We start from the raw sequence: 6,864 nt of genomic DNA on the forward strand, positions 1-6,864 counted from the left end.
ATTAAGTGCCATTAAAAAATTAAATTGCCTGCCAATAACCTTTTTCCTTTCATGAATTTATAAAATATAGTACAAAATAATTCTTGTTATTTTGTCATACTTTTTGATAGAAAAAAAGGTGCCGATGTTTAATCATTTCTTGCAAATTGGATTTTCGATGGCTTTATATAAAAAACATAAGGATGTTGACCCTTTATTTTGTCCTTTTTTTTTTAGCTAAATGTACAAGTACTATCAATGTTCAGTCTTTTGAAATGCGTGTTATTTTGAAACAGCAGCCAATATCCTTTAATTATTGTGCTTCCAATATATCATATATCATCTTTCACTAATTCGATTTAAAGGGCTTGACCGTTAAATCGCGTTATCAGAGGAAGGCAAGACTTGCGACAGTTCATGCACAGGTCAATGTAACGCGCATGTCTTAATTCGATTACACGGCATATCAATTTTAACAGCTAAAGCACTCCTCACAATATTTTGAATGCACGGTCTGCTAGGAAGTAACTGAATTTATCTAAGGTCAGATTGTTGAGTTTATTGTACGCATAATTAATGTAAATACTTATCTTATTAATTTTTCAATTTCAACATAATTTTATTATTGATTCATTAATTTAAAATCGGTCACATTCAACTTGATACTTTATACATTAGTGGACAATTTACTAAAGCAATGATTTATATATAGTATACAAATCTTTGACTAAACTTATTATAATACGAGCGAATTTATTTTAATTTATGCTGGATTGTATAATAAATGTTTGATTCACATAGTTTTTAATTCCAGTTACATTCATATTTTTGTATCTTTTTATCGAGGTATTAAAATTGAAAACTAGATTCCAGGTATTTCTATTCAATTTACATTTCGTAATGCAGATTAAAATGGTATTGTTCCATTATCAGGTATGTTAACTATTATTTAATAATGGGGTTGCCTTGTGAGACATTAACACCATCAAATGCAATTAATTAATTTATGGTACCATTTATTGTTCTTTAGCGTGTTTAGGACAGCAGTAAATCGTAAATATATTTCAAAGTTGAGCCTCCGTTAAAAGAAATTAGTTGATAAAATTTTTGATATGGCAGCTACAGTGATGTCTTTATAACCGATTATTTTTAGGTCAACCAAATTGCGTTGCATATATACAGAGACATATAATACAATATGTCTCTGATATATATTATAATATTCATTTTCAAATAATATTCATTCATATTTTGAAGTAATGTCTTTATAACCGATTGTTTTTTCGGTTATCCAAATTGCATTGCACACATTTTGATATTTATTTAGTGTATAAAATATATATTATTTTAATTATATTTGTTCATAATGACATTTATTGGAAGGTTTATGATGTCTGAGTAGAAAAGGCGTTGAAAGAGGTGTTATAATTGGGGTAAAGAAAACTGCATTAGCCACCTGTGATGTCAAAATAGCTACGCATCTGAAACAGAAACTGAAAATTTGTTATGCAGGATTATTTCATTCATCAGCAGGACCATCTATATGTATGTTAGTCAGAGAAGTGGCAGTATGCCTTATCTAAATACAGTAATAAAACAGGTACATCTTTTATTCTTTAATTTTAAGGTAGCTAATTCAGTGCATGACATTTTTAGCTTTAACAATGATTTCAGTAGTAGCATTTCGAGCATAATAAGGAAAACGATTTAAAATGGGGAATACTATATTGATCCGGATTGCTTTTACTATGAAAGAACATACCACGAATAAGAATAAGATTGATTTATTTATAATTGGTTTCTTATCTATATATCTCATCCCGATTAGAAAACATTTCAACACTGATTTATTTTATAATTACACTGCGAAGGTATAGTCCCGCAAGTAATTTTATATTCAGAGCATTTTTAGTATGTGTACATATCTCGAAGGAATTTTTACAATTATTCTAATTATATCATTCTCACCACAAGTTTACCTAAATTTGATTTATTTTCATATGTCATCTTTATAAAAGAGAGAACCATTTCAGTAATTTCAGAAACTAGTTCTGCACTATTTGTACGAAGTATATATATATAATATAAAAAAAAATGGTATCTCGCAGCTATATAAAAATTCATCAACGGTAAATATCGATGATATCAGTAAGTAAACTGATGCATTTTTATATTAGATATTTATTTCACAACCAATTTGAAGTAGGCAAGAGAGCTCATCCAGTATATGAGCAAATAAGACTTGGAGCTAGCAGGGTTCAGGTCATAAGTTGGAAATGAGCTGTTTCGGTTAAAGAAAGCAATTTCACAGTCTTGTACTTGGGGACCAGTGATTTAGATCTATGGCTATTATTCATGTTCCATGATCACAACAAATCATTCACACCCTGTCTGTATTATGTATAAATAATGTGATCAAACTAAGGTCTTGCACTAGGATAAACCGTCATTACTCACACAGTTTTTTTACGCACGTTTTAATCGTGCCCAGAAAAATAAAATGCTACATGTAATGGACAAGATAATCAAATTTTGATTTTCAAGATTGCTATAACTATCAAATATTTACATAAACTGAAAATATTATTGCCATCTGTTTGCCGTTCAAGTAACGAATCTTTATTTTTCGGGGTTTGTTTAAACTAGCTTTATTAGATTTTTCATATGAGTGGAACTAGTAGCTATCAATCCATTTGCGCGTTCAAATGATATTAGTTTTACAGATAACAATGTTTCCATTAGTCCCAAATTTTAGAAAATTTATCAGCAAGGCAAGATAGTTTTACTACTATACTTGGAAAAAGGCATCGTTGGTTTATGTCTGTCATATTTGTTTTTCGTAAACTGGTTTGTTATAAATTAGGCATTTAGTTTTCTCAATTGAATTGTTTTATATTTTTCATGTCGGGGCCTCTAATAGCAGACTATACGGTATGGGTTTTTCTCATTGTTGAAAGCCGTACGGTTGCATACATTTGCTTACATTTACTTCATTTGTACTTTAGTGGATAGTTGTCTCACTGGCAATTATAATCTTTTAATTACCATTAATAACGAATAGAGAAGAAATAGTATACACTTCTGCAAGTTACGTTTACAAACTTTATTACCAGATGTGTAGATCTTTGATAAAATTATCGTCTGAAAATTGCTGATATAAATTTACATCTTGAGCGAGTTATTGTCTGGGTTAATGGTTTTCTTAAATCTTATTTATATCATTACAGAGGTCAAGAAAAGTTCAAATAAGTTAGGCGATGAATTAATTTTATTGCTTTTGTGGTTTAGATTGAATAGTAGCGTATATCTCAGACTATAAAACTGCTAATTAGTACGATTTTGTTATCTGAAAGAGAAACAACGCAATTGGGTTAAATAACAAACAAAAACAAAATTAAACAAACACAACAAAATGTTACACGATACCAGTTGTAATGCCGTATTGAAGAGCGCCATAAGACGGCAAATATTCCATCGGCTATTTTTAGAGTCAAATTTTGGGGGGTCTTAACTGCACCTCAGTTTAAAAAGTTTTTGTCTGGGAAACACGATTTATTTACTAGTTTCAATTGGCTTTGAACAAGCTTTCAGTAACTGCGAGTACTCTTAGGTGGGTACTTGATGTCTTTAGTCTATTCGTTAGCTGTGTATTGTGTTTTGTGTCGATCTGATGAGTCAAACCTACCTCAACTTTGTTTTTATTTTGTGTTGTTAACCATTGTCTCCGGTTACGGGAGGGCTTAGTTCTCACAAACTTGTTGTTTGTTGCAGTCTATTATACTTGTTTTACGTTTAAATTGATTTATACTTAAATATGGCCTTGTTTTCTTGTTTGAATTGTTGCCGGGGCCTTTTATTGCTATTATACTGTATGGACTATGTTCAATGCTGAAGGCTGTACGGTGGCCTATAGCTGTTTACGCCCACGCTATTAAGTTTTAGGCAAATAGTTGCCTCATTGACATTCATGTCAGATCTTTTAGTTTTTATATTTTCTGATGGTAAAAATAGAATTCAGTCATTGGTAATATAAAAAGTATTAACCATATATCTGACTACAAACATAACAGTTGGCAAGTCAAATATCTCCATCTGTTATCATATCAATTTTAATTATTTTTCTATATTGTGTATTACCAATCTGGAGCTCATTTTGATTGATTGTCAATTTAAGATATTTCATGTTTCCAAAAGCGTGCTTGGATAGTGGGGTTTTCAATCACCAAATGACTTCGTTCGTGCTCGGAAGATTGTAGTTACTTATGGTTGTGTTCTCTTATACATTTTCGTATCACAATTTGTAAGCAAGGTCAAAGTGTTATGAGGTAAATGTTATAAGTAAAGAGATAAACTAATCGTATGCTCATTCTCGAAGGGCCCCGCAATATTAAGTAATCCACTAAAATGGACATGACATTGGACAAAGCGCTCAATACGATAGGACTTAACTTATAAGCGATATTGATTTTCTCCAAGATTTGTTACCTTAGTCAAATTTGCTTGGTTCCAATGTTACCACGATTGCAATACAAGAACAAGATTCCAAATAAGAGATTGAACCAAACTACAGTGAGAAGGAATATTTATTTGTCAGATATTGAAAGTTACAACTTCAGTTATGCTGTTATCTATTTTCATCTATTTATTATCCAGTTATGCTATTATCAATTTGCATCCATTTATTGACCATCAAACGGCGAAGTAGGTTATTGGCTTCGGGAATCTGTTAGCTAGTAGTTACTGCGGTCAGATTCTTGTTATTACACAATATTACAATCAGAGTTATCTTTTATATCGACTCTCAATGTATGGTACTGGTTGGCGGTAACAAGTTCCAAAACATTCTTTATGAAATGAATGTTTTTGAACTTGTTTAGTGGCGGACTTTATAGGCTGCACCAGTACCGATGAACTTGATTTATCACTGTATTATTATTTAATTTAGAACATTAATCCATGTAATCTTCATTTCCACCTCAAACGTAGTTTCTCGTGTTGATTTTGGACATCTGTTGCCAGGGTTCAAGTCAGCACCTCATTATTTCAAAATTTTATTTCATTTTAGTTTTTATTTGAATTTTGAATTTTATTTATCTATTTTATTTGCATCTAATTTACGGTTGCCCAAAGACCCTTTGTTTGTGGGTTGGTAACCGACAGAAACCATGATCATACTTCGCCAATAAAATATATTTTGATTTTAATAACGTCTTCTCTCTTATAATTCGATTTAAAGGGCTTGACCGTTAAATCGCGTTATCAGAGGAAGGCAAGACTTGCGACAGTTCATGCACAGGTCAATGTAACGCGCATGTCTTAATTCGATTACACGGCATATCAATTTTAACAGCTAAAGCACTCCTCACAATATTTTGAATGCACGGTCTGCTAGGAAGTAACTGAATTTATCTAAGGTCAGATTTTTGAGTTTATTGTACGCATAATTAATGTAAACCCACCCATCCCTCCTCTTTTATTTTTCGATACTGCTGTTTTATGTCTTATTTTACAGATTTCTGCTTGTTTTTAACCTCAACATAGAACTCCTGTCACGGCTTCTGGATTTACAACTCTTCACCAGTCTATGAACACAATTAACCACAGTATGATGTCCATCTGATGAGTGATAACGGATTAACAGTCATAGTGTACCTATAAATAATGTTATGACAGTCTTTTAGCAGAGTTCATCACTAGGTCGGACTTTATAGGCTGCACCAGTACCGATGAACTTGATTTATCACTGTATTATTATTTAATTTAGAACATTAATCCATGTAATCTTCATTTCCATCTCAAACGTAGTTTCTCATGTTGATTTTGGACATCTGCTGCCAGGGTTCAAGTCAGCACCTCATTATTTCAAATTTTTATTTTATTTCATTTTAGTTTTTATTTGAATTTTGAATTTTATTTATCTATTTTATTTGCATCTAATTTACGGTTGCCCAAAGACCCTTTGTTTGTGGGTTGGTAACCGACAGAAGCCATGATCTTACTTCGCCAATAAAATATATTTTGATTTTGATAACGTCTTCTCTCTTATAATATATAGGATATATATCGTGACATCACAGACTATCCTTAACTGATAATATAAGCTGGCATGAATTGATGACTTATAATGTTTGACCAGCTGTTGGTCAGTTGACCAAACCCTTTAATTATCGTAGGCCAATATTGAAGGTTGGAAGTGCGGTCTTGTAATTATTTATTTATTTAACTAATTTATCTCTATTCTTTTATTCATTTGCCCTTTGAATTATTCTTCTCTTTTTGTCTATTATTCTCTATTCCTGGACCCCATCCAATAAAATATCTTATAAGTCTTATATTAAAAAAATGAAAATTCTATTTACGCAATTTGTTTTTAGTAACATAAGATTGTTATTTTTTTTACATTTCTGATACAGAACAATTAAAGACTCCAACTCTAAAACAGGAGGTGAATATAGCTCATGGCTATATTACGACGAAATCAATAACATTCTCTGCAAGGATCCAGCGATAAAGCCTCCTATGATCATCTCATCAAGTATATATAAATTGTCATTAAACATTATTGGATGGTGCAGCTGTATTGGTGTAGTTATTCATGTTATTCAAATTGAATAAAAAAAATCAACTATTCATGTTATTCAAATTGATAAAAAAAAATCAACTATTCATGTTATTCAAATTGAATAAACTGAACAAAGAAATAACACGACGGGTGCCATATACGGTGCAGGAAATGCTTACCCTCCCGGCGCACCACATTTTACTTCCGGTTTTTAGTTGAGTTCTTGTTGTTTCTTATTTCTTATTTATAACTTGGTATAATGAGTCTTTGTTTACTCCTTGGTTTTGATTGTTATTGTCTCTTACAAATACAAATTATTGCAA

At 31.3% G+C, this 6,864-nt stretch overlaps 1 long non-coding RNA gene across 1 annotated transcript; it reads left to right on the forward strand.

Annotated features, from left to right (window-relative positions):
• Positions 1 to 673: 673 nt before the first annotated feature.
• Positions 674 to 6,010, forward strand: LOC139495441 (uncharacterized). Its single transcript, XR_011657343.1, has 2 exons — positions 674 to 1,579; positions 5,492 to 6,010. It is a non-coding gene; the product is annotated as an uncharacterized lncRNA (long non-coding RNA).
• The last annotated feature ends 854 nt before the right edge of the window (positions 6,011 to 6,864 follow it).

The sequence above is a fragment of the Mytilus edulis genome, chromosome 11, assembly GCF_963676685.1.
Source record: "Mytilus edulis chromosome 11, xbMytEdul2.2, whole genome shotgun sequence".
NCBI lineage: Eukaryota > Metazoa > Mollusca > Bivalvia > Mytilida > Mytilidae > Mytilus > Mytilus edulis.